At 35.6% G+C, this 9,983-nt stretch overlaps 1 long non-coding RNA gene across 10 annotated transcripts; it reads left to right on the top strand.

Annotated features, from left to right (window-relative positions):
• Positions 1–645: 645 nt before the first annotated feature.
• On the top strand, positions 646–6,216 carry LOC110896953. 10 transcript variants are annotated; one of them, XR_004873769.1, is made up of 12 exons: positions 647–878; positions 1,018–1,091; positions 1,175–1,232; positions 1,589–1,997; positions 2,104–2,217; positions 2,580–2,645; positions 2,722–2,803; positions 3,485–3,627; positions 3,687–3,828; positions 4,041–4,167; positions 4,813–4,949; positions 5,888–6,216. It is a non-coding gene; the product is annotated as an uncharacterized LOC110896953 (long non-coding RNA). The 10 variants fall into 10 exon arrangements; XR_004873768.1 differs by having other exon boundaries at positions 646–878; positions 2,580–2,803; XR_004873767.1 differs by having other exon boundaries at positions 646–878; positions 2,488–2,803.
• The last annotated feature ends 3,767 nt before the right edge of the window (positions 6,217–9,983 follow it).

Genomic DNA, 9,983 nt, shown 5'->3' with positions numbered 1-9,983 from the left:
AAGATTTGTAATGACATTACATTATTTTGGTTAAAAAATATATCTGAAAACAATTTGTGGCATTAATTTAAATTTAAGTTAATGTATGTGGTTCCATAATCCCACCAAAGGCATCATTGTCCAAAACGGGTTGAACTAAAGGATCCCGTATGTGGAATGGTGAGAAAGCATGCCCGTCGTCCTTAAAAATCATGTTTTACAATATCATGCACACATACGTCATGCTACTAATCCTGTCAACACTTGTAGTCCGCATGGGTCGCCTAAGTATGTCTCATTTTCCCTTTAGAACACCAAAAGCGTGTTCCACATCATTTCTTGTCCCTTCTTGTAATTTCTTAAACTTCTTTTCAACCATATCGGTTGGATGTGGAAATGTTTTCATAAACATTGACTAGGTAGGCCAGATCCCATTGGTTAAATGGTACCCACGTTTGTATAAGTGCCCATTGACAATAAACATCGAGATCATTATTTGAGAAATCTATATATATATATAAATGAGATGGATTTGGGCAATGTGGCATTTGTCTTTGGCCATGTAGGATGATGTGGCAATCTGATTTAGGAGGGAAATCCATTTTGCTATCTACATTCACGATTTTAAAACAAATGCACGCGGGATCCGAATGGATTTGGGTCGACCAAATGATCCAAATGGATTCTTTATATCCCAGTTTCATTCTCTTCATCTCTATCGTCACCTTCAAAACCCTAACGCCGCTACTCATCATCTTCAGCAAATCCAAAAATCTTCTTCAGCAAATCGACAAATGCCAATTAGGGTTTTTCACTCGATTAGGGTTTTTCCACATAAACTGGATCCATATGCGGTACTGTGACGCTTCCACATTCCACATCATCTTCATCTTCTTCTGGTATCACCCGATTAGGGTTTTTCAGATTCCGAAATTGAACAAAGCAAAACTTCTAATGTTTCATCGATTAATAGTTCTGAAATCAATATTGTGGTTTTGACCTGTTTATCCCTTCTAAACTTGGAACCCTAATTTCCAGGTTTCTTCCCCTCTGTATTCTCCAGCTTATTCAGGAATCAATTTAATAGTTTTCCTCAACAAATCCTTAATAAGGTTTGATCAGTTTTTGATTGTTTAATTGTATGCAATTGATTTTATTCTAATTTTGATGCATATTCGAAAACCCTATTTTACAGATTACTTTCTGCCGCCTAATTATCCAGCCACTGATTTCAGATATGCGTGGAGTATTTGGTGAGTTCTGGTTGTTTTAATTCATTAAACTTCTTTCTCACACAACGATTTGATGTTAGTATTATAGTTTTATCATTATGTTCAGATTAGGATTTGTTGTGGTTCAAAATTGTTAAAATTAGGATAGGGTTTCATCTTGATGTATGTGACAACATGTAATTCAATTATCAATTTAGATTAGGGTTTGTCTTTTGAATTCATCTCTATTTGGTTTTGTAGATTGAAGGTTCATATCTTGAAGTTGGTAAAAGTCTCAACATTTGGGATGTCTTTTCTCTTTTATATATTTAATTTAGGTTTTATTTATCCATTTTTATGTCAATTTGTGTATTTTTGTGTTTGTTTTTAATGTGCAGACAACATTTGAAATGGTGACAATGGATTTGTAGCTGCTAACCAGTATCACCAAATATCTGGAATCTATCTTTTTTATTAATTTTTCTCTAATCTATATAAAAATGTTACTTTCAGTTCTGAAAAACTATTTGAATCTGATTAACCAACAGTTAGAGACATTTTTTTCTCTATATCATGGTCAATAATTCTTCTAGGTTCGATATGCAACTTAAAAATGTTAAAAAAATACCGAATATATATGTTTGTTTATCAAAATCTTGCATTTTTTGTTCTTTCTGACTTTATCGGATGTTCCCCGTTTTTATGTGGGCCATATGGATCACCTGTGGGATACTAATTCGGTTGTAGATGCAATGGATTGTGCCTTGGAGCTGATTAAAAGTTAGAGAAAACTTTCATTTTGACATGGTATGTATTTCTATGTCTTATGAGTCTTAGTTGTTTGGATTTGCAATCTGGATTGGAAACATCGTAACTTTAGATTAATGGAACACTTTCTTTGTACCAATTCAAGGAAAACAGTGAATTACGCTACGCCTCAGCAGCAGCAGGAATCCGAGAGGGTATATATTTGTCGAATATTTTGAGGAATGTGAAGTTTTGATACTCTCTTAACATGATCGCAAAGGTATGCATGCTTTTCGATCCATTTCTCAACGCTTACGGTTGTAAAAATGGTATTCAGTTAGTATAATATGAGATTATAGTAAATTGGTTAGTACCATATGGTTGAAATGACGAACAAAGTCTTTAATTAGTTTTTAGGGTTACAGACGCATCTAAATATTTGTATTTGTGATTATTATGTAAGTGGACATATGTATGAGTTATAGTTCTTATCTTTGATTTTTGAATTGACTTTAATGAGTGTCGTCTGATTCTGAAAGTTTACATATAGATTGGAGCTAAAATTTATAAACATTTTAAATGGAACTATTGAAGATTTCAAATATCTTTGTTTTTCTGGTAATTGATGGGTCGGTGGCTTAGAACGTGATTTGTGGTACGCTGTGATGGATTATGATGATGATGAAAATGATTGTGATGATGCTGAAGGTGAGAGTATGTGCTTTTTAACTGTGAATAAATTTGTAATTCATTGTTTATTTGATTATTTTTGTTTCATCATCAGATAACTGAGGTTCAATCGAAAAGCTCTATTGTCGGTTAATCTCTATGGCCTATTCAACGTCATTCATGCTCATCGTCTACAGGTTCAAATCCAAACGATGATCATTTTTAGTCTCTTCACCCCTAGAGGTGTACAAATCATGTTTTTTGGAAAAACCGGTCTGGTTAAAACCTAACTGATAATTTTATTGTAAAAAGAAAACCGGTTTTTAGTAATCGGATCTGGTTACAAACCATTTTTTTAACCTGAAACACAAACCAGTCCTAACCGATTCAGTCCGGTTCTAAAACTGTTTCTTCAGAACCAATTTGCCACCTGTAAGTTTTTTTTATGAACCGAAAAATCTACCTCTTTGACCCGTTGTATTTATTACACATTTGACCCATTATCTGGTAATATTTGTTCATTGAATATATTATAGTTTTTTAAGAAGAGACGTGTAAGTGCGTATTATATGTTTTGAATATATTATAGATTTTTAAGAAGAGACATGTAAGTGCATGTGCCAATTTCTATAGGTACTTTGGTGTTTCTATGTCAAGGGTGTATTAGATGTAATTCGAACTTTGTGGCCAGCCTCCCGTTGGTCGCTTTTTATTATTTATTTAAAAATTTTTGTTATTCAAATTTTATATGATACACAATAATTGGAATTTAAGTTGATATATCATGAAGTGGTTATTAGTGCTGATATATTCTTTTTCCATTAACTTCTTTATAAAAAATATATACCCTATGTGTTATTGGCTTGGTTGCTGGACAGGTGGCCTTCAAGGATGAAGGAGGAATCACTGTTGTTCATTTAAGTCGCGTATTCAGAAGATATTGTTGATGTCATGGATGTACCGACTCCTTTTGGCACTGCATTATGTATGGCAGCTGCCATAAAGACAGACCATGAAGCCAGTAAGTTTTAATCGTATTTCTTTTGATTAGACTACATATACTTTGTAAACAAAAAGCAGAGTGTCTATTTAATTTCGTTGCAGGTGGTAGGGAACTTGTGCAGATACTGCTTGCTGCTGGAGTTGATGCTACTGTGCAAGACACCCAGCATGGGCGGATAGCTTTGCATACTGATGCAATGACCAAACAGCGTTGGTTAAGGTACGCCAGATGGCAGTCCCAGCCTGTTTTATAATAAATTGGTTGATTCAGGTTATGAGTTGTCTTTAAACGGGTCAAACAGACCAGATAAGAAAAAATAAGCTAAGAAAAAACTGGATCGAAGTCTCCCAACTGGTAATATATAAACATAAACCTCTTAAATAAATTCACATTGTTTATTTATAGAAAAAACTTTAAAACTGTTTGAACAGATCATTCTTGATGCTGGAGTTGATGTGAACATAAGAAATGTGCAAAAACACAATACCTCTACATGTGGCATTGGTAAGAGGATCCAATCATGTGTTGGAATGTGCAGAAACAAATTGTAATATGCAGGTATCCATTTCTCTCTATTAAAGCTGAAATTAGTGGCAAATAGCAATTAAGAATCAGATTTAGTTGCATAACGATTGTGTATGTGTATGTGTATGTGCAGATATAAATGAGGAATATGATTTCTTAGTAACATTAATGATATATACGTTATAGTGTAATTTATGTTATATAACAGTTCAATATAATAGCCAGATTAATGTGGTTAAGGTAATGATCTTCTCTCCACTACCTATTTTTTCTCTAATTATTGTTATGTGAATCTGTGCGGGTTTGAATGTTTAACTATGCAAAACTGGCGAGTCGGGTTCGGTCAGGGTTCAGAACGGGTTTGGGTTAGAATGGTTCGGTCAAAACGGGGTTATGACGAAAATAGGTTTGAGTCGACACAATTTATGACCAAAATAGATCCGGGTCAGCCGTAATGCAGGTGAAAGATCATAATCATAAATTCATAATATGATACAATCATTATGTTTTATAGCTATTTGGTTATGAGTATGGAGATTGATTTTGTGATGGGCATATTATGGTGGCGGAGCTCCACCATTCTTTCCGTCCCCAAGTCATCATCATAATCGTATGTAGTTAGTTGTTTGTTAGATTTATGAATATAATATTGATGTACGCTTATGTAACCTATTTCAGCATCCTATGATTCCACCATTCCAGTTCCTTATCCAACAATATTCCCCGCCATAAGTTTATGTTCATTTTGGCACACCTGTGGTAGTCCGCCAGAAGGTAGCATCAAGTTTAAGAAATGACAGTACCACTACTCAAAGGTGTATATTCATCATACATATTCTAAAGTGGTTTTTAAAGTTTAATTTAATATAATCACTATTTTTTTCTTTTTCAAATCATGCTAATATAATTATAAAACTTGAATATTAACAGTGCTAAGAGTGAGAATCATGGTTTTTAGATGGTATTCAAGGGTTTCCTGGTGGTGCTCTTAGACATATAGTCGTTAACCGCATCTGGTGGTGCTTATAGGTATTAATATCATGATTTTTAGGTAGCGTTTTGTATGACGTAATGGAGAAAGGAATGGAATAACCCATTCAAGGGTAATAAAAATATGGAATGTTTGGTTGTTGAATGGAATGAAATCAAGTATTACCTAAGGAATCAATTTCCTTGTAAACACCTTCCATCTATTCCTTGGCTGCCCCCAGTTTTTTTTCATTCCGTCCTGTAATGCATCAGCTATTCTCTATTTCGCCCTCCCCTCAACATCTCGCTCTGCTCTCCAAAAGTTCACAATCGCCGTATGATATCAACTGTAACAACAGCAAGTAGTCCTCCGGTCGCTATTTGTATCTCATTTAAATTCTGGTGATGTTTGTTATGCTCTCCGTTGACGAGGCCGAAACGGCAAGCATGCACCATTGATAAACCAATCGGTCGCCGGTTTTTGGGTGCTAGATTTTAATCATCAAGATGAAATTTACGAAAGTTTTTTTTTATCTTAAATCAGAGAGTATTTTTTTCCTCAAAGTTTGATTTATAGGTTACTTTTGAGGTTATAAGAGGTAGGTTTTCTGTGGTATTTTTTCTCTCTCTTGGGAATTTGTGGTGATCTCTTTTTCTTAAAGAAGTTGGCATAGATTGTGTAGGATTTTGAACTCCATTCTTTTAAATCTAAATATTACATGTTATTTTATTAATTAGACAGTTGGGCATCATATTGAATTTTGACATCCATTCCTCTTTACAGGTATTTCTTGGTCAATGAATTTGATAGGCCTCTTTTTTACCACATGACATGGATGTTAGGCAAAAGAGAAGGGTTGGCTGGAAGTGATGGAAACATAACATATGACTTGAAGTCTTATGGATCATGTTGTGGAATATGTGCTTTTGTATCGGTGATTAGTTCCAAAAGTGGTCATACTGGTAGCGTTACATAATTTTATTTAAGGTTGACGAAGAACCCAAGCTGCTTGGCATGGTTATTATTATTTTTTAGTTAGCAAATTTTGGATGCGTTTTATGTTTTGTTGGAAACTTTAAATGTTATTAGCTAAAAATATATTATTTTAATCAGGTAAATTCTTATAATTTTTAGTTTGATAATGCTGTGAGTAATGGTAAATTTTCTTTATTTTGAGGCTGCTTGGCATGGTTATTATTATTTTTTACTTGTGAATAATGGCAAATTTTCTTTCTAATGTATATAGCTTTTTTAAATACTTTCCTCAATATATAATAATTATTTATATGCTATTTGTGATATGTATAATATATATATATGCCTTCATGTACTTAGCGCTTATCAAAGAAGATGGCATTGATGGCTGGAGTTAACGTTGTAAACAAGTTGCGGGTCATGAACTTCAACTGGGAAATCTTCCACTCATGATAGTTATGTGGTCGCCTGTTAGGCCATCTTTATGCAATCCAATTGAATATCAGTTCGTGATAAGTACCATTTCACATTTCACTTATTAACGTCCTGTGGGTATGTTTTCCCTAACTCAGGTTGGAAAAAATGTAGAATTATGGAGTACATGAAACTGACAAAATACGTTTTGAGAGTCATTTGGAGTCTTTTGTTTAAAACAATATTATGTCTTTTAGTCAACATGTTGCTATTGGTAGGCAAGTCGTTGGAACCGACTACTTTATAAAAGATGAAACCCACACCTTTAGCTGCCACTGTGAAAGCTATTGCTGCCATGTTTTAGAGGTTATAGGGCAGAGAAATATATAATCCAATATCATTTTTTTTATATTAATATGCATATAGGATCGGTGTAGAGTTTTTAAATGTTAACTTTTATGCGATCTTTGATATTTATACATTATGTATAATGCAATTTCTATCAATATGTCCATTGATGATGAACATGGATACATTTTTGAGTTACTTTTTCTTGATACGGACGTCGGGTACGAGAATGGTTATTGTGGGGATTCATTTGATGTTAATAAACATTGTTTAATATTTGTTTCTGTATGCTAAGTATTATACCAGCTGTTTCAATAGCCAAATGTTATTTATTTTAAAATTATAGATTATATCCTCAAACAGTAAACCAATAATCTTATCTCATCTCATAATTTATATAGGATTATCAGTGAATGCTTGCATCTTTTGTAACTATGTAACTATGGTATAATGTTATTAGGAAAACTATAAATATCTAATGCTTTTTATGTTTTTCTTCTTATCACATTTGGGTATTTTTTAAGAGTTGAACACATAATACTGATCCATTTGTTACATCAGATTTACCTAATGACTTTCTTTCTAAATCTACAACATGTCAGTTTAGGGCGCCATGAGTGGGTCACGTGATAAAAGAGTAGGCAATTAAATAAGTATTTGTAGAGAATGTGATGAAATGATTAGTTATTGGTATTAAAGAATGAATATACACAAAAAAAATAAATTATTTTGGCACGTAAAAGATTAATGGCTGGAGATGTAGTTGCCTGAGGCTCAAGTCTCACAAGTCAAAACTCAAATATAATCTTAATGTAAATCTTATGTTTTGGTGTGGAATATTAGTTGTGTTTGACTGATAAAAAGTAAAATGTTAGCAGAGAAATAAGAAAGGCTACAACTATGGTTGTTCAAATGAGTTTTTGTTTATTTTTTTTTATCTACCATATTCATGTTAAATGTCGTCTTTTCAAATTATAGGTACCATGAATGTTGGCAAATAGATGGTAGCCGTACACTACAAGGGATTACAAGGGAGAACATGGAGAGTGATATGAAACTATACGTCGCTAACTTTCATTTGCATCTATATAAAAAGATTATAACCATTCATTGGTCATATATTCATCTAGCTCAATTACTTTGCATCTATTTAAAAAGATTATAACCATTTGTTGGTCATATATTCATCTAGCTCAATTACGTAAATTGAGTTTATCGTATATTGATCATATATTCATCTAACTCAATTTCGAAAACTGGTGAAGAAACACTGACACCGTTAGGACTCGTTACAGGAATAGGGTTATTCCTGTAACCACCCTCCGGCGTGAGAATAAGTATTCGTTTTTGGGAGAAGTATGTGAAAGGAAAAGTGTATGGGAAATTAGATGATCATACCTTACGTATTTGTCTATATTTATAGGTTCTCCATTAGGGTTTCCCTTATTTTAGGATGTGCTCCGATAAAGTGGAGATTTACACGATCTTCCCGAAAAGTGGGAGATTTAGTTATGCACCTTCCTTATAGATATGGAAGGTTCTAGAATAATCCTTGGTATTTATGTTAATATAAAAGGTTGTAACCGGGTCGGGTGATCGACGCGGGTCACACCTCGTCATGTCCCCCCAGTCCGAGCTCATGGAGGGAGTCCATTAGGTCGGACTAAGAGAAAAAGAAAAAGAAAAAAGGTGAACTCGTAATGATTTGTGTGACGAACTTTGGAAATGACGGCGAAAATATTGGATGTGACAGTTGGGTCATCTTGTCAATGACAGCTGTCTTTTCCCGTGGTTGACACGTGCGTCGATTCGTACACATTTTTGAATTTGAAAAGTTTTTGTAGCTTATAAAGGACGATGCCTTAAACGGAGTTTCAAGAAATCTCCCCCAAATTACTCCGTCATCATCCTCTCTATTCCATGGCTTCGAAAACGACCGAATCGTCTTCCGCCGCTACCGCCTCCACGGACGTACTACTTTGCAAATGGGGCGTGATGTCTTTCAACAATTTGGTCCATGACTATGGCATTAGGGCTGAATGGAATCCTGTGTTGCCGTCAAAAACCGACACCGCCTTTCCCCTGAAAGCAGGTAAAATCACTTTGTTTAGTGATTTTTTCAAGTTTTGCAACTTCCGATTACCCATCACCAAATTTTTGAAATTGGTGCTTGATTTCTACCGTATCCACATTTCTCAAGTACATCCTCTTGGCCTTGTGAAACTTCGACAATTCGAGTATGCCTGCGTAGCTCTTGGTCACATCCCAGAACTGGTTGTCTTTAGGGCTTTCTTCGTACTTGTGTGGAAATCCCCTTTCTTTACTTTTGATCGGCGGGATACAGATGTATCGTGTCTGAGGGAGATCCCTACTAGTTCTAGAGACAAGGATTGGAAGAAAAAGTTCTTCTATCTGGATGCCAGTGCTATTCCCGGGGAAATGCATTGGCAAGATAAAGGACCGAAGGATAAAGTGAAGGATGATGCTCCCCCTGCAGATTTGTACGCGTCAAACGCGTTGTATGTGAAATTGTGTGGCCGTCCCTTTGAGTGCACTATCATTCCAGAAGGGGCCCTAGTGATGGCCGGCATGAGCCTGTTATGGCCGGATATAAAGCGTTATCCCTCATTCCAACGGGAAGATGGAGGTATGCTGATATCACCACACCTGGTTAACATGTTTTTAACTCAGGTATTTATTATTATTTTTAATCACGTATTTTGCGCAGGGGAGTGGGGGATGTTTGACTTTATCGATCCACCACGTCATCTTGCGTTGAAACCCAACGACCGGGTGCTGGATGAAGGGGAACCGGATGTGTTGAAAGTGCATCTGGAGCAGTTTCTTCTACCAACTATGCCAGCGGATCCCTTGGCGTATATCGCTCCCTTGTCGGGTATGGCGGCCGCTGTTACAGCATCGTCAGAGAAAAAACCTGTCCGGCTGAAACTGTCTGGGAAAAAGCAAGCAGCAACTTCTGTCAGTGTGCCCGCGATGGAAGAGACGCCCACCGCGAGTCGTGAAGCTTCCTTAGCCTCCGACCTGACCAGCCCTGGCCGTGTTTCAAAAAAGAGGAAAATTTTTGTGGCACCTACGCTGAGCGCGTTTCAGGCGGTGCAAGCCGCGTGTGCGATTTCACCAG

This window comes from Helianthus annuus, chromosome 12, assembly GCF_002127325.2.
Source record: "Helianthus annuus cultivar XRQ/B chromosome 12, HanXRQr2.0-SUNRISE, whole genome shotgun sequence".
Classification (NCBI taxonomy): Eukaryota; Viridiplantae; Streptophyta; class Magnoliopsida; order Asterales; family Asteraceae; genus Helianthus; species Helianthus annuus.
This window is presented reverse-complemented; position numbering and strand designations above follow the sequence as displayed.